At 47.2% G+C, this 18,113-nt stretch overlaps 1 protein-coding gene across 4 annotated transcripts in view; it reads left to right on the top strand.

Annotated features, from left to right (window-relative positions):
* Positions 1-18,113, top strand: part of PTPRG (protein tyrosine phosphatase receptor type G) — a 773,199-nt gene that overhangs the window by 638,100 nt on the left and 116,986 nt on the right. The window lies entirely within an intron of this gene.

Raw genomic sequence — 18,113 nt, 5'->3', positions numbered from 1 at the left:
ATGTCCGGGAATGGAGAACACAGAATCTAGCTTTTCAGTGTCAAGCATAGGAGACATGGCCCCATCTCACAATAAAGGGAAAGGGGGACAGTCATCTTAATATTCTATTGTTGCTGAAGAAAGACTTATAATGAATGTTTTCCATAAAAAATAGAAAGCCTTAGTTCCAGTAAATGGAAACAATATTTAGGCTTGGTGGATTGTTCAAGGCACATCCAATTTGCTACTCTGCCCTTTGTCAGTAAATAACTTGGACAGGCTTTAGGATTTAATGGGCTGTCATTTTAGTCATTCTGCAACACATCCCCGGCACATGGAAGAGCATTCCAGGATTAAGTGCTGAATGCTGTCTATTGTGAAGACTTTTGGAACAGTGAACACAGAAAAATAACTTTCCTTCCAACAACACGAAGCATATGGTTTATTAATTTAACAAAACCTGTTCAAACCACAGTGGAATCAAAATCACTTGATCTGATAATTTGATTTGATGGCTTAATTAAAGTGACACTGCATAATGTAATAAAAGCAAAGGAAATTGAGAGGACACTGTGCTGCCTGCATACCCTGTAGTCTCCTAAGCCAACACCGTGTTTTTTGGAGGATAGTTTTTGCTTCTGCTGATGGAGGGATCTCTTTTTTAGTTACATTTTCCATGCTAAAGATTGCTTCCTGTTTTGGTTAAAAGCAGCTTTAAAGGACATACACCACTGTGTGAGAATGCTGAAGTAACTAGTCTATTTTAAATCAGAATACATTGAGAAAGAGCATCACATTTTCCACCCAAATTAGCAAACAAAGAAGTAAGTCTATGATTGCTTCTTTAAAAAAAAAAAAAAGTTAACATTGAAGTCATGGTTTTCCGTTATTTTTGGAGAAAATCATGATGTTGTTCTATTTTCAGTTTAATCATTTCCACTCACCAGATTAATGAGCTTGAATTACTTTATCTTATTAAAAGAAGCTCCAATAAGAACACTTAATTCCTTTGTAGTTAGCTGCCCTCCCAGAACGTCTTCCAAAAAGTTACCTTGTTAATTCCAGAAACTTATAGGACAGGAAAGTACATCTTTTGTGTAGCCCCTGTAGTGAATCTTTAACCCCCTTCTTTCAAAAATAACTTTCATTTGCCATTATTTTTTAGCCTTAAGAGTCCAAAAAGTAGGGCAGCGCCTGTGGCTCAGTGAGTAGGGCGCCGGCCCCATATGCTGAGGGTGGTGGGTTCAAACCCAGCCCCGGCCAAACTGCAACAACAAAAAAATAGCCGGGCGTTGTGGCAGGCGCCTGTAGTCCCAGCTGCTTGGGAAGCTGAAGCAAGAGAATCACATAAGCCCAAGAGCTGGAGGTTGCTGTGAGCCTTGTGACGCCACGGCACTCTACCAAGGGCAGTAAAGTGAGACTCTGTCTCTACAAAAAAAAAAAAAAGTCCGGCCCTGTGGCTCAGTCGGTAAGGCGCCGGCCCCATATACCGAGGGTGGCGGGTTCAAACCCGGCCCCGGCCAAACTGCAAAACCAAAAAATAGCCGGGCGTTGTGGTGGGCGCCTATAGTCCCAGCTACTCGGGAGGCTGAGGCAAGAGAATCGCTTAAGCCCAGGAGCTGGAGGTTGCTGTGAGCTGTGTGAGGCCACGGCACTCTACCGAGGGCCATAAAGTGAGACTCTGTCTCTACAAAAAAAAAAAAAAAAAAAAAAAAGTCCAAAAAGTAAGTCAGCTTTTAGACCTTGGACCATCCTAAATACTTTTGAAGGTCCTGCCATGTTACAGCAAACATTTTTAAATGCTCAGACAGCTCATGGTGTCTATAATTTTACGTAAATGTATAAGCGTTAATATAAGTTACCTTTGATTGGCTGACATAATTTTGATGTTTTGTAAACATTCAATGTAGCATTAACTATTTTGCTTTATATTTTGGAGCCAGTAAGTTTCTTTTCTAGTGTGAGACATCTTCATCTGCCTTTCAAAGTGTATTGAGTCCAGGGGCTGCACACAAAGCACCTGTGGGTGAAAGGGATAGGAAGGTTTCTGTGTGCTAGAGACTACGACAGCTTCTCCATTCATACACTTTATTTAATCCTCAGAATGACCCCTGCCAGGATTCACTTTTCAGTCATTACATATTTGTTGAGCATCTACTATAAATAAAGTCTAAGCACTAGAAATAAAGATGAACAAAGGAGCAGGCCCTCATCAGGGAGTTTACATTCTAGAGGGAAGAAATTAACAAGTCAACCAATGATAAGCCTTTTGTGCTATTCTGAAGGAAATCACATCACGTGTGCAGGGAGCTTGGTAAGGGGTAGGGAGGGGAGCTCTTCTTGGAGGGGCAGGTGGTGATAAGGAGCCAGCCCCACAGATCTGGAAGGGGACAGGGAAAGGTCATGTGCAAGGGCCTTGAAGCCAACAAAACAATGGGGAAACAAAATTAGCAAAGGGGCTGGGGAAGTGGGCAAGAGCACGTCTGGTGAGGCCTTCTCTTGGTAAGGAGTTCAGAATTATGTTCCTATGGCAGCTGGTTACCTTTGGAGGCGTTCATTGGGCTTGTGGAATGATCTGAACAGGTGTGTAAGCCCGTCACTCTGGCTGTGTGTACAGAAGTCTAGCAGTAAAGTCTGTAGGACCCACAGGAGGTGACAGAAATACTCCAGGTTGGATGTGGATGATCATGGTAGAGGCAGAAGTGATGTGTTGGAGACGGATTTTGGAGTAGAGCCTCAGGCATTAACTAACATTTTGGATGGTGTCTGGGTGTGGGTGAGCAGAGAGAGAAATACAGGGTCATTGTTTCTCTTTCACAGGTGAAAGGGTCTGAGACTCAAGTTAGTGACTCGTCCAGATCCTCGGAGCCAAAAAGTGGTAGCGCTGAGATGTAAACCTAGATTCTCTTGTGTCCATATGCAGCATTCTTTCCATCATCCAAGGGACTTCTAGCTTCTTAAAGAATCCCCAATGGTGGCTCCTCTGTTGCGGTGTCTTCAGGTGGCTTGAACAACACAGTTTATTACTCCTTCCCTGAATGAAGGAACTTTACAACTAAACATATCTGTGGGGATCATATGTGGTGCTTAAGGCCACTGAGGACCTGGTTATGGGTCCATCCTGGGAGGGCCAGTGCACCCACTTCATCTGGACCATGGGGTCTTCTAGGAAGAGGATTTTTGTACATTCTTGAAACAGCAGGGCGTAACATAGTACCTGCCACATAGTAGGTGTACAGTGATTGTTCAGTGAATGAATGAAAGGATGGATGATGGGACAATATAAGGCAGGGTTAGAGCGCAGACTTGGGAGTCACGCCAACCTAGACGCTTAATCCCAGAGTAACCATTTATGATTGATCTTTTTGTTTACTCAAGTTACTATCTAAGCCTTTATTTCCTTGTCTCTAAAAAACAGAGATAGTAATCCTCCCTTGGCCAATGGCCTTTTAAATCACACCATGTATGGAATTTATAGGATCGGGCCGTGGACGTGGAGAGTACTTGGCAAATTGTACTTTCTTATTTATAGGACAGCAGTGGTGTCTTTGGGTGCTCAGGACAACCTCTTGTTTGTAGCGTGGTCATTGGAGAACACATTTCAGAGTAAGCAGGCCATGTGCCCTCCCCGGCAGAAGAGTGAAGCCAGGCCGTCTGGGGTTGCTGCACCCCTTCCAGTGAGATTCACGGTCCTTACTGTGGCTCGCACATCAAGTCCTGCCCCTCCCCTTGGCATCCTGAAATTCAGTCCACCCACTCTCCTTCAGTGTCAGCAGCTGTCCCCCTGACCACATGGCCCTTGCCCTACTTCTGTACCAAATTGATGCTTCCTCAGCCTTCATAGCCCCGCTCAGGAGTTCCTTCCCCAAGGAAGTTTCCTGCCTACATTGGCCACCCACTGAGTCAGGGCACCAGTACCTCTCCTTTACCGTACTCATCTCGGTTGGAATTTTACATTCAAATGTATAACTTTTTCTCTAATATCTAGGTCTCCCACTACCCCCATAAGCTCCATGACAGGTGAGACTGTCTTATTTTTTTCTTTTTTTAATTGTACAGAAGGTGCTGTGATCACTGTTGGTTCCTCGGTAAATAGTGGATTGGATAGATGGGTGCCTACATTTGTGCCTGGGCAGGAGGCTGGGGGATGCTTAGAAGTGAAGCTGAGACACTCAGCCAGGTGGCCAGCAGTAGAAGATTGTTTCCACAAGAGTCGGCACAGTTGGGGCATTTATATCTAACCCAGGCTAAGTGCTGCTTCTAGGTGAGGAACATAGCTAGGAATTGGAAGTAAGATTCCATGCCAGTCCCCAAAACCACAGAGGCCCATGGGATTTGGGAAGCATCGTCTACTGTGACCAAAAGCCACCTTGGATGGAAGCACTCATTTAAAAAACAACAACAGGCTCCGTACCAGTAGCTCAGTGGTTAGGGCACCAACCACATACACTGGGGCTGGCGGGTTCAAACCCAGCCTGGGTATGCTAAACAACAATGACAACTATAACAAAAAAAGCCGAGCGTTGAGGTGGGTGCCTGTCTTCCCAGCTATTTGGAAGACTGAGGCAAAAGACTCACTTTAGCCCAAGAGTTGGAGGTTGCTGTGAGCTGTGACGCCACAGTACTCTACCAAGGGCGACATAGTGAGAGTCTATCTCAGAAAGAAAAATAAATAAATAAAACAACAAAAAAACGTGGAGAGAGGGCTTTAATCCCTGTCACAAGGGCACGTAAAGTGTCAGGCCCTAGTGTCAGGATGCTCGCAGATAGAACTGCTATTTCAGCTTTAGAGCAATTGAGCAGATATTGGTAAAAGACCCCAGGGGCTAGCTATTGTTTTCACACTTTATAAATATTACCTAATTACTTAATAGTCTCTATCTCCAGGCAAGTAGGCCAAGTGAGATCTTCAGGGCCGACTTAGCAGCCCTCCCCTGGCTTCTCCTTTTCTTTATTCGTTAGACAAATCTTCTCTGACATTGGGTTTATTTGTGTGGGCACCGTGGTGCTCATGAACAGCAATCTGGAAATTAATAATAAAAGCCGGCAGCACCCTTCCTTCCAGAGCCTTCCTCCCCTATCCCACTAAGTAGCATTCACCGCCCGTGAAACAGGAGGCTGCGAGAAGCCTGCGGGCCCCCCTCGGAGCCACGGGAGGGTTCAGCCGGGAGACAGACCATTTATCTTCCCCCTTGCTCCCACTCATTATTCCTCTAACATACCCCGAGGGGTTGAGGTTGTTTTTCTTCAGGTACCTGTCCAGGAATATGAACAGAGCCCTTGCTTTCTCACAGCATAAGAAACAGTCTCACGTCCCCTGCGGCCTGAGAATTAAAGAGTCACCACAGAGACACAGCAGAGGGGCCCGCGCGTGCCCTGTCCAGTGGTCCCTTCCTCCTTCCTTTTTCCTTCTCAGCACAGCTAGTGGTCCTTCTGGTTGCTGGCTCCACTCCTGGGCCTGCCCTCTCCACCAGATTTGTGATCCCAAAGCATTGGCTTGGATCAAAGTGAGCATCTTGGCAGTCACATCTCAAATCTCTGCCTGTGTCGAGAAGTCACTGCCTCTACCTCTGACACTAAACACCATCGGGCGCAGGGAGCTGTGCAGTCTCTGTGCTTCTGGGCTGGTACCAGGAGAAGCTGCCCAGAAGAGAGGAGCCTTCCTGGAGAGGAGTCTGCTGACCATTTGAAACTTGATTTTTCACCCACTGGCTGAGCATATGGACCCAATTGCAGGGGGCAGCCAGGAGCCCCATTTGGGTCTCTTTCATGGGCTGAACAGGTGGTTTCTAACTGAGCCCACTTGGGGCGGTGTGTACTTATAGCCTGGTGTCCATGCAAGTGGCAGGGTCCCATTGACCAAGTCCCATTGTCCCCCCAGAGGGGGCTGCCTGAGGGCAGTACCCAGGTGTGGAGATCCTGAAACCATACCATCTAGAATCATCCTTACCAAACAACCAGTTGGTTCAAGTACCAAATCTGAGTGTCAAAACAAGCTTGGAATCTGAACAATGGAGTACATCTCCCCACCCCACCCCCACTCAGTCAGATGGCTAATGGCAAGGCCAAAGCAGAGATGCAAAGCTGAAGAGGTGAATGCCAGGCAAGAGCCAGGACACTCCTTGGGTATAGTACGTGCCGTGCCCAGGTGATACCAATTTCTCCCCCCTCTTTTTTTTTCTTGAGCCTACTCTGTGGTTCAGCTAGAGTGTCTCATAGCTCACACCAACCTCAAAATCTTGGACTCAAGTGACCCTCTTGTCTCCTGTGTAGCTGGGACTACAGGTACCCTCCACATCACCCAGCTTCCTTTTTTTCTTTTCTATTTTTAGTAGAGATGGGGTCTTGCTCTTGCTCAGGCTGATCTGAGCTCAAGTAGTCCACTGGCTTCGGCCTCCCAAAGTCAAAGATTACAGGCATAAGCCACCCTGCCCAGCTGTGATACCTATTTTCAAAAGAAATTATTTTAAGGACCAAATGGAAAACAAATGGAAGCATCTTAACCAATAACTTCATAATCATCTAGAACCAACTATTTAAACAAAACCCTAGCTAAACCCATTGATATGGATCACTAGTTGATTTCTTGACATAGCGATTGGAATCACTTACAAAGATAGCTTCTGGGATCTTAGCTCTGAAATGAAATTTACATTCCAGTCTGAATCGCTAAGAGCAGCTATAGGGCTCTGTTTTAAGTGACTCAGCTGTTTGTTCGGGATAAAGGGGACAGTGATACCATCTCAGCAGTGGGAAATAGGAGGCTCAGCCAGAGAAGACCCCACTATGATACAAGGGCACCTGCTATTTGCCCGCCCTAGATTCACAACCTGGTCTCTGGTATAGACCTTCAGTTGAACCCCAGGACTACAGCAAGGCAGAGGGAGAAGGTGAAGGTTTAGAAGCACTACATGGAAAGGATGCTCAGATGGGCACAGTGGCTCATACCTATAAGTCTAGCTCTCTGGGAGGCCGAAGATTGCTTAAGCTCAGGAGTTTGAGACCAGCCTGAGCAAGAGTGAGACCCTATCGCTATTAAAAATGAAAAAACTATGGCTCGGCACCTGTGGCTCAAGCGGCTAAGGCGCCAGCCACATACACCTGAGCTGCCAGGTTCAAATCCAGCCCGGGCCCGCCAAACAACAATGATGGCTGCAACCAAAAAAAATAGCTGGGTGTTGTAGCAGGCACCTGTAGTCCCAGCTACTTGGGAGGTGGAGGCAGGAGAGTTGCTTGAGCCCAGGAGTTGGAGGTTGCTATGAGCTGTGACGCCACAGCACTCTATCCAGGGCCACAGCTTGAGGCTCTGTCTCAAAAAAAAAAAAAAAGAAAACTAGCTGGGCGTTGTAGCACTTATAGTCCCAACTACTCAGGAAGGTGAGGCGAGAGGATCACTGGATCCCAAGAGTTTGAGGTTGCTGTGAGTTGTGACTCTGCCACACACTACCCAGGTTGACAGAGTGAGAGACCATCTAAAAGGTAAAAGGATTCCGCGCTTAATGAAAGTTGGGGAGGCTCACTTTGCTTTCTTGGCAAGAAATCACATCATTGTAAAGTTGAAAGGGAAGGGCCTCAGGGCACTTGGAATCCAGGCTTCCACCTAGCATCCAAAATGCAGCTGCAGTCAAGTGGGGCTGGGAAGATGCATCATCTTGAACTTTGTCACCTCCCTTAGCACCTAGCAGAACAATGCTCTTCCTTACACAGGACATAGATACGTCCCAACATCTTTAGTTCTTGGAGGAAGAAGGATATCATGTAGGAAAAAAGATTCCAACGAGTTAGGACAAGTTAGGAATAGCATCCTGTGGGAACGTAAAACCACATGCACGGAGGGCCCGAGAGCCGTATTTCTGCCCCTGCCTCCCAGATACTGCCCGTGGTGGTGGTTCTCTGAACATGGAGCTTGGTTCAGTGCATGGCAGTGACAACCAAGGGAAAAAGAAAGAGTTTTCTTTTTTTTTTTTGAGACAAGAGTCTCACTTTGTCACCCTTGGTAAAGTGTAACCTCCAGCTCTTGGGCTTAGGTGATTCTCTTGCCTCAGGCTCCCGAGTAGCTAGGACTCCAGGCATGCACCACAATGCCCGGCTATTTTTTTGTTGCAGTTTGGCCAGAGCCGGGTTCAAACCCGCCACCCTCAGTATATGGGGCCAGCGCCCTACCCACTGAGCCAGAGGTGCCGCCAAGAAAGAGTTTTCAAATTTGCTGTCTTCCATGGTAATTACAACACAGAGCATCTTATAAACACTTCCTTGTTTGCTGAGAATTGTAATTTGGGGCATCTCCGTAGAAATAGAGGAGATGCCATTGCATGCCTAGCATAGGGAAAAAGTCCACAGGGAACATGGTTTTAAAGCTTCAAAGCAATTGCCCTAGCACCTGGCAGGGCTTGGAGTGACTGAGCCCAGTGTCTCCCATGGCAGAAGAAGGTGGCCATGCGGCAATGTCTGGCCTCTAGAGCAGGACCCCCCCAGGTGGACCCCGGCTCCAGCACTGACCAGCTTTGAGACCTGGTCTTGGGCTGCCCTCCTCCTCATTCTCTGCTTGCCAGACACACTAGTTTCCTTTCTGGTTTTTCCTATCACAGGGCCTTCGTACAAGGTGTATTTTCTGTGTGGCATGTTCAAACCTCCTGCTCCTGATCGCTTTATAAACATCTTTTCACTGTTTAGATTTCAATTCAATCATCACATTGCCCAGTAAGTATTCATTAATCAACTCCCCAAGTCTAGGTCACAGGCCTTTATTAAACCTTTATATAAATTACTATAATAACATATTCTTTAAAAACATATAATTACATATTCCTTAATGCTAGGAATATTTAATGTTTTTGGTGTCATGGACCCCTTTATCCATCTGATGAATCCTATAGCTCTATCCTATGTGATAGTTCTACATATATAAAATAAAATAGAGTAGATTACAAAGGAAACCAATTATCTTCAGATATTATCAAAATATTTTTAAATTATGATATTTTAATTTATCTGCTTCTCAATGAAGGCATTAGATTATAAGATCCAGCAGCAGGTCTAATCACTATAATGTTGAAATAATGATGAACATGAAGGAAATTTTGAAATACCATTGACCCTTGAACAACGTGGAAGCTAGGAGTGCCAACCCCCACACAGTCAAAAATCTTCATGTAACATTTGAGTCTCCAATAACTTAATTACTAATTAGCCTGCTGTGGACTGGACACCACACTGATAACATCAATATCCAATTAATGTATTTTGTGTGCCATATGTATTATATACTGTATTCCTACAGTAAGGTAAGCTAGCTAGAGAAAAGAAAATGTTATGAAGAGGTCAGGAGATTGAGACCAACCCAAGTAGGACCAAGACCCCATCTCTACTGAAAAAACTGGCCAGGTATTGTGGCAGGTGCCTGTAGTCCCAGCTGCTTGGGAGGCTGAGGCAAGAGGATCACTTGAACCCAGGAGTTTGAGGTTGCTGTGAGTTGGGCTGACACCATGGCACTCTGACCTAAGGCAGCAGGTGAAACTCTGTCTCCAGAACAAAAAGAAAGGAAAGGCAAATGTTATGAAGAAAATGATAAGAAGGAGAAAATCTAGTTATGTTTATGAAGGGGCGGTGGATGTCACAAAGGTCTTCGTCCCCCTATCCTTATGTTGAGTAGGCTGAAGAGAAGGGGAGGTTGAGGTAGAAGGAAATCTGTGTGTGAATAGATGCACGTAGTTCACACCGGTCTTTGTGTGAGTAGACACACATAGTTCACACTGGTCTGTGTGTGAATAGACACACATAGTTCACACGGGTCTGTGTGTGAGTAGACGCGCATAGTTTACACGGGTCTGTGTGTGAATAGACACGCGTAGTTCACACTGGTATGTGTGTGAGTAGATACACGTAGTTCAAACCGTTCTGTGTGTGAATAGACACACGTAGTTCACACTGGTATGTGTGTGAGTAGACACGCATAGTTCACACTGGTCTGTGTGCGAGTAGACATGCATAGTTCACACTGGTATGTGTGTGAGTAGACACGCGTAGTTCACACCAGTCTGTGTGTGAGTAGACGCGTGTAGTTCACACCGGTCTTTATGTGAGTAGACACACATAGTTCACACTGGTCTGTGTGTGAGTAGACACATGTAGTTCACACCTGTCCAAAGATTGACTGTATTGGCAAAGAACAGGAATCTAGCCCTGATGATGTCACACGGGCCTGGCAAACACAACTACAGTTTGTTGCAAACATTCACCGTATAAGGAAATTCTACATTTTAGTTCGAGATTAGTGAAAATAGAAGTGTACTTTCTTCTTATGTAAGTATATGGACATCTATGAATTCTCTGCAGAGCCCCAAAGGGGCCCCACGTTAAGCATTCTGTTCTAGGGAGATGTCTGTTCTCACACTGGACCATAATCTCCAGGACACCGGGTTCTCGTCAGCTTGTGCTCACCTTTGCCCCTAGTTCCTGGGCTGGGGCCTGGCATGTAACAGGCGCTCAGTAAATACTGAACAACAGCTGTTTCTTACAGTGCACTTGATGCGTGTCATTCATTGTATATTTGTGCCTTTCATGCATTTATCTCAAAAGCTTTTACCCAAGTTTTATCCAAGACCACACAGCTGGTTTGTCTAGAACAGTGGTTCTCAACCTTCCTAATGCCGAGAACCTTTCATACAGCCTAAAGGGGTTGCAACCCACAGGTTGAGAACCAATGGTCTAGAACAGGGGTCCTCAAACTGCAGCCTATGGGCCACATGAGGCAGTGTGATTGTATTTGTTCTCATTTTGTTTTTTTACTTCAAAATAAGATATGTGCAGTATGCATAGGAATTTGTCATAGTTTTTTTTTTTTTAAACTATAGTCCAGCCCTCCAACAGTCTGAGGGATAGTGAACTGGCCCCCTGTTTAAAAAGTTCGAGGACCCCCTGATCTATAACAAAGCAGTCTGATCCCAGGGAAGTAAATGAATGAATGACCCTCTTGTATAGATCTAGGTCTCTTAAACAAGGGGGATAGAGCCAGCAGCCTTACAGAATTCCTGTGATGACATAATTTGTGAAATGCACTAACTCAGCCCAGAGCCAGGCTCATCAGAGAGGACTCCATATTATGGACATGTCAGCCAGCACAGAATACATGGATTGAAGGTGGGATGGACACCCCACCACCACTGCATATTATTAATATTTCCAGTACCTCATAATGGCTTGAGGGGCCATGATCTCAGTGTGCATTTCCAATAGATGAAGAGTGATGACTGGGCTGTGTCTAGTTCTGGAGGGACTCAAAGGAGTTGGAGGCTGCTCTTGAAATTGTCAAGAGACCCCACACTCTCACATGTCATTGAGAACAGAAAAGGGTAGGGGAAGTGAGTGTGAAGAAGGCCTTTGTGCCAAGAGTTGTTGAAGAAGCTGGGGGCCTAAGTCTGGATGCTTAGGGCCCGCTGGCTTTCACCTTTGACTAGCTCTCCCAACTTAATTGCCAGCACGCAGATAGGAAAACAGATACGAGAAGTGTTCGGGCCATACACACTGCCCCATTGAGTCACACCCTCCCCCATTCAGAACCAGGCAGACCAGGTTCTAGTTCTGAATCCTCCTCCCATGCTTGCTTCCCTGGCCCAACCCAGCGACAGGCCCTCTCTGGAGCCCGGTGTCCTCATCTTTCACGGGAGGGTGACTGACCCCACCTCTCAGGTTCGGTTACAGGTGCACAGGTAGTCTGAGGTGGATGCTCAGAGCTGGGCCCAGGGCATGCGTTTGGCAACTGGCCGCTCCAACTGGATTCTGTTCAGATGTTGTAACTCCAAAAAGTGTGGGAGTGGGGTCCTGCTTTGAGTCCATCATTCCAGGGCCTTCTGCAGTGGGCTTTGCTCTTCATGAGCTCTTGGGGTGGGGGCGGGAGGTAACATCCAGAGCGCCAAGATCCCAGGTTTGAAGTCCCAGGCCATCTGCGGTGGGGCTTTTTAGACCTCTCTCAAACAGCCCTTCAAAGGGAGAAATCCCTCCCTGAGGCCATGTCTTTGGAAATTTTCCCTAAAGGGCTCCTCCATATTGGAGGGTTCTTAGTCTGAGCTGGGGTGACAAACAGCAAGCATTTAAGAAGTCTGTTCCACCTGACTGGTTCTCTCCAGCTTTTTCAGAGTGAGCAGGAGCTCCCAACACCAAGGGGTCCTGTGGGAGAAGGCATTTCCCTGCTGTCCTCTCCTGGCATGGTCCCAGCTGGTCACTTGGATACCACCGCTATGTGGGATGTGCGTTCCCCACCCCCTGCCACCACCCAGGAGACAACACTTTCATTTCTCTTGACAAGCACTGTGAAATAGTGAATCTGCACCAAAATTGCTTCATTTGAGCAATGCTGTCTCTTTGACTCCTGATCGATATTTGGCCACTTGCCTCAGGTGTGAAACTCAGAGGGGACAGGTGCTAGGAGAAGGCCCTGGGGAGGAGCCTTCCACTCTAAATAGTTTAAAGCAACTGGAAATTACATCAGCTTTCAGACAGAGTATACCACATTAGCTTGTATAAAACCCAAAATGGAGAGGAAGGGGTGGAGGAGGGGGCCCGGGGACCTACCATTACTTTGTGGAACCACTGAGAAAACATCCTTGACATTGATTTAGAATCAGAGGACCTTGGTGCTCTGCTAGAAGCCTCTTCATTATTTAACGAAGCCTGGGATCATAATTAAAGGTGGTTCAGAGCTGCAACAAGCATCCTCCTAGATGCCTGTGAAAAGCAATCAGACCCTGTGGGAACGCAATCAAGGCCCTGAGAAGGCAAAGGCAGATGTCAGGAGCACCTCCCAGGGGACATTTGTGTAGAGATCGGGTGTGGCGCCTCCAGAATGGTTAAAAAGCTTCAATTTTGTGCAAAAGGACATATCAAGATATCTGGCGGGCCCCTGAGTTGGGTGCAGTAGGAAAAGTCAAGTTTTGGAGTTGGGTGCAGTAGGAAAAGTGCAAGTTTTGAGCACCTGCAGTTGACCCCAAGAGGGGGGCTTCTGATCGTTTAGACCAACAAAAATCTCACCTGGCCTTGAGGTGCTGGCAGTCAAGGGCGCGGAGGGCTGGAAGAAGAGATGGGAGTGGTAGGGTCTGTGGGGAAAGGTCCCCGGAGCACACGCCCAGTCTGACGGAGGCAGCTGCTCTGCTGCTCTTCCTGACTGCTGCCGTGAGTGGAGGCAGGCTCAATTGTAACATCCAGATTCATGTGTAAAATACACCTAATTCTAAGAACACCTTGTTGGCCATATATGCCGCTGTAGGTGCTATTAGGCTTGAGGGCCACAATTTTTGTTTTATGCCAAGTGTCCCCTCTAATTCTTACTCCAACCCTGGGAGGAAGATAAACTGCTGGACCCTAATCACCCGTTTTACAGATGGGAACATAGGGACCTATAGGGGTCTGGATTGAAAACCCACACTTTTTCTTTATTATACAAGCTCTTCCAGACTTGTGCATAAAACTCCAGAGTGCTACTTTTGTTTTATACTTGGCCTTTTGAGGGAGGTTTTGTTTGAAAGAAGGGTTACCATCACTTAAAAACCAAGCTGGACAGGGGGAGCGCAAGCCCTGCCGCGTTGCTGTCCACCCGCCTGTTTGCACGTGTGGCTCCGCTCCCCCCCCCCCCCCCCACACACACACTGAAGGCTCTGGGGTGTTGCTGCCTCTGTAGGCTGAATGCACCCTCTGACTGGCAGACATCCCCACACAGAAGGTGTGAATTAAAGACTGAGGACAGGGTCCTTACACAAACTTGAGGCTCCTGGAGGTGATTACAGGAATGAATTGTGTGGCACTGATTTTATAGATGAAACAGCAGCAGCGATCTGACTAAAGAGCAAACACCTTTTCTCATTCTGGCAGTGGAATATGAGTCTGTGAGCCCCTGCTGGGGGATAAAGGTCTTTGTTTCTGCTTCCTGCCCTGGAGGCGCTTACAGGTTGGTCAGAGGGACAGAGGGTTGGGCCGATGGTGGGGTCATGGTATGAGGGGCACCGTGAGGCAGGAGGCAGAGAGGGTGTGGGGAACATGCTGTCTGGTCAGCCTCATCGAGTGGACGCAGGATGTTGAAGCTGATCTTCATGGGGGCTGTGGTGGGGGCTGGCCAGAGGTGTGAGTGAGGAGCAAAATGGAGAGGCCTGAGGTTGAATCTGGGACGGGGATCCTGTCACACAGGACCTGTGAGACCAGGAGAAAGACTGTGGCTCTATTCCACATCCAGCCAGTGTGCCATTCATTCACCACATACTTACAGGGAGCTGCTACCTTAGACCCAAGGATAACATACGAGACCAGACATGAAACTGCCAGCTGGTGGGGGAGGTAGGTTATTGCAGATAGTTGGTGAAGCAGTGAAGTCGGTAATGCAGTCCCACCGTGTAGTGGTAAGTGCTAGGAAGAATCTAAGCTCTGTGAAGAAGCAGGCTTGGTAGGCTGTGCTGAGGACAGACACTGGTGTCAAGGCCAAGTGTGGTGCTTCATGCCTATAATCCCAGCACTTTGGGAGGCTGAGGCAGGAGAATCACTTGATCACAAGGCCAGGAGTTTGAAGCTTGTCTGGACAACATAGCAAGACCTCACCTCTACAAAAAAAAAAGCCGAAAAATCAACCAGATGCAGTGGCACGGACTAGTAGTTCCAACCACACAGGAGGCTGAGGCAGGAGGATCACTTGAGCCCTGGAGTATGAGGTTGCTGTGAGCTAGGATGACACCACTGTACTCTAGCCTGGGCCACAGAGCAAGATCTTATCTCCATAACAAACAAAGCAAATGCAGCTGATAACCATGTTTCAAATAATGTTTGGCCTCCCTTTATCTCCTAAGATTGGGATCAGCAAAACTTGCTGCTCACCACCTCTGGTGTAGCCACGAGCTGAGAATGATTTTTGCATTTTTAAACAGTGGAAAAGATCAAATGAATATTCCGTGACATGTGAAAATCATATGAAAGTGAAATTATATCCATAAATAAAGTTTTATTGGAGCATAGCTGTATGCGCATTCATTTTTACATACTATCTGTGCTGTTTTATACTTAAAAGGCAGAATCAGTAGTAGCTATAGAAATGGAGAACTGAAAATATTTCCTATCTGGTCCTTTACAGGAAAGTCTCTATTACAGCCCATCTCTATTCTAGATCCTCCTCATCCTCTGCACATGCCTTCTCCAAATTTGGGCCACTATGCCTAGAAAAACCCTCCCTGCTCAGGCTAGGGAATAGAGAACAGAAGAGAAGTTTCTGTTCAGAATGTTCTTCCTGAACAGGGCGGACATGGGCTTCTCAGCCTACAAACTCCTGGCTTTGTTATATGTTGGGACAGGCACCGGGTCTTTGGAGGCCCCTCAGTTCCAGAATTCCCTTTCTAGCATGTGATTCCATTAAGAGTGAGGCCAGACTTATGTCCTTTAATTCAATACAGTACAACCTGGGCAGCACCTGTGGCTCAGTGAGTGGGGTGCCAGCCCCATATACCGAGGGTGGCAGGTTCGAACCTGACCCAGGCCAAACTGCAGCAAAAGAATGGGTGGGCATCATGGTGGACGCCTGTAGTCCCAGCTACTTGGAGGGCTGAGGCAACAGAATTGCCTAGGCCAGGAGCTGGAGGTTGCTGTGAGCTGTGATGCCAGGGCACTCTACCAAGAGCAACAAAGTGAGACTGTCTCTAAAAAAAAGATACAGAACAACCTCTGTGAGTTGACTACCCCAGGGGCTGTAACAAACTGGTCAACATAGAGAGGTGGTGAACATAAGGTACTAGGCCTACCATACAGACACATGCATGTGGTGCATGTCTGGTCTAAGAAAATAAGGTCAACTTAAGGAGATGGTCAACTATGGAGGTTCTATTGTATTTTTTTTTTTTTTTGTAGAGACAGAGGCTCACCTTACCGCCTTCAGTAGAGTGCCATGATGTACACAGGACTCACAGCAACCTCTAGCTCTTGGGCTTCCGCGATTCTCCTGCCTCAGCCTTCTATTGTATTTTTTAATGCATTAAGATAATAATATTCTATATGTTCATTCAAGACAATGGTACCAACCTCTGTTTATTCACAAGGAAGTACACTGATGAATTAACTAGTGAAACACAACAACAAAATAGTTCAGTTATAGTGCCATACCTATCCTATTCCATTTACATCAAATGGTGTGAATTTTCATATGTGTATGGAGAGCTATCTGCATGTTGGACCTGTAGAATGTCCTCTATGCTCATCTCTGGGCCCTTGGATTTGGGGTGATTTTTTTTCCTTTAACTTTCTTCTTTTTACTTTTTTGCACTACTCGGGTTTACAAAAAAAAAAAAAAATCACTAACAAGAATCATCTTAATCCACGCAGAAAAAGCCAACTATTTTCATTTCAAAAAGTAAATAAGAAGGAGGATTGCATCTGCCTGTGGGTGATAGGATTATTTATGTGAGTGTGATGCAACTGCTGGAGAGATACATCCCCACACAGCTCTCCGATTGGGGTTGTGGGGTGTGAAAGGCTTCAGAAGAAGCAATAAATAACAACACAGTAGGAGGTGAGAAAAGATGCGGAAGTTAGGAAATCTGACATGGTCATCATTATGAAGTATAGAAATTTATATAAATCTCCTTGGCTCGTTATTAATATTTGGAAAGATGGGGGTGTGACTATTTCCTCATCTTCCCCCGGCAACTCTACATTCAGTGTTGAGAAACTAAAAGCCTCTTACTAAGTTGGGGTCTTTATTATAAAAATAGTAAGTTGGTGCCACCTAGTGTCTGTGGGCTGCATTGCCCCCTTGGCGCCTTTGCGGAATCCTCCCTTCAGATTCTTTGTTTGATGTCCCTGCTCTGGTGGCATTTACCCGGCAGGCAGCGCAGTGCCTCTTGGGGTTCTGCAGGCAGTGGAAATGCCTCATTAACTTGTTCCTTCCAGTCTGAGTTGCACACAGTGAACCGCTCCAACTGAACCAGGCTTTGGCAGTTGAAGAATAAAAGGTTGCCGCCCTGTCAAAGCCTGTCTCTGCTTCTCCAGCAACCAGAACTTTAAAGCTGGGCCACTCTTCTCTGGCAGGAAAGCCGTCCTGCTCCCTGGGGCTGGCTTGGGATGGGGGCTCTGGGGTAGAGAATAGGAGAGTGTGGGTCCAGGTGGGCTGCCTGGCATGTGGGTGGGCTCCAGGAGACACCAGCAGGTCTGAAGCAAGCTGAGGTCCCCTGGCCAGCATGCTCTCCTTCTCACCCAGCTCCTGCCCCCACATCAGCAGGTCCCCCTCACTGCCTCCCTCTCACCTATGGTTCTGCCTCTTGGTTTTACCTCCCACCATGAGCTCTAGAACCTGCAGCTCCTCCTCGCAGGCTGCTGCTGCATGCCTGGCTCCTCTGGGGCCTGCTCTACTCAGCTGAAGCTCGGGGGATCTTGTATAGTGGCAACCTGATTCTGTCATCCTCGGGCACAGATCTTTCCAGCAGCTTCCGAGGACTGGTAGGAGAAAGGCCAGAGTTTGAATCTGGCATCCGAGGCTTCTCACCCCAGCTACCCCCAACACCTTCACCTGCTTGTGGTCTCTGCACCCTGCCCCAGCTCCTCAGGCCTTCCTCCCATGGCCCCTTTGCCTGCCCTCCCATCTTTCTGGGTTCCACAGCCTCCTTTTACATGCTTAGGAAATGCCGTGTGCCTCCCTTCCTCCCCACCCATCCTGGCCTGGTATATGACATTAGCTCTGCGCGTGCAATTCTTTTGTGAGTCTTCATCTCCCCTTTTAGACTGGAGGTTCTCAGTCAAGGGCAATTGGCTCCCCATGGGACAGGCGGCAATATCTGGACACGGTCCTCGTGGTCACAGTGGGCAGGGGCTGGAGAGTGATGCTACTGGCATCTAGTGGGTAGAGACCAGGGTTGCTGCTGCAGAGTGCACAGGAGCCTCCTTAGGAGCAAGGCATTGTCTAGCTCAAGAGGCCCTAGTGCGGAGGCTGGAGGCTGATAAACCCTGCTCTGGACCACCAGCCCCATGAAGGCAGGGGCCACAGGCACTGGGGCATAGACGCTCTGACAAAGAACTCGTCTAAAGGCTGACGGGAAGCTCTCAACACTGGATATAGATCCGACATGTTTCTTAGAGCTTCCCAGGTGTAAGGAAGGAGAAGATGAAGGATAATTACA

The sequence above is a fragment of the Nycticebus coucang genome, chromosome 8 (genome assembly GCF_027406575.1).
Source record: "Nycticebus coucang isolate mNycCou1 chromosome 8, mNycCou1.pri, whole genome shotgun sequence".
NCBI lineage: Eukaryota > Metazoa > Chordata > Mammalia > Primates > Lorisidae > Nycticebus > Nycticebus coucang.
Note: the sequence above shows the minus strand (reverse complement) of the source record. Positions and strands in the feature narration are given on the sequence as shown.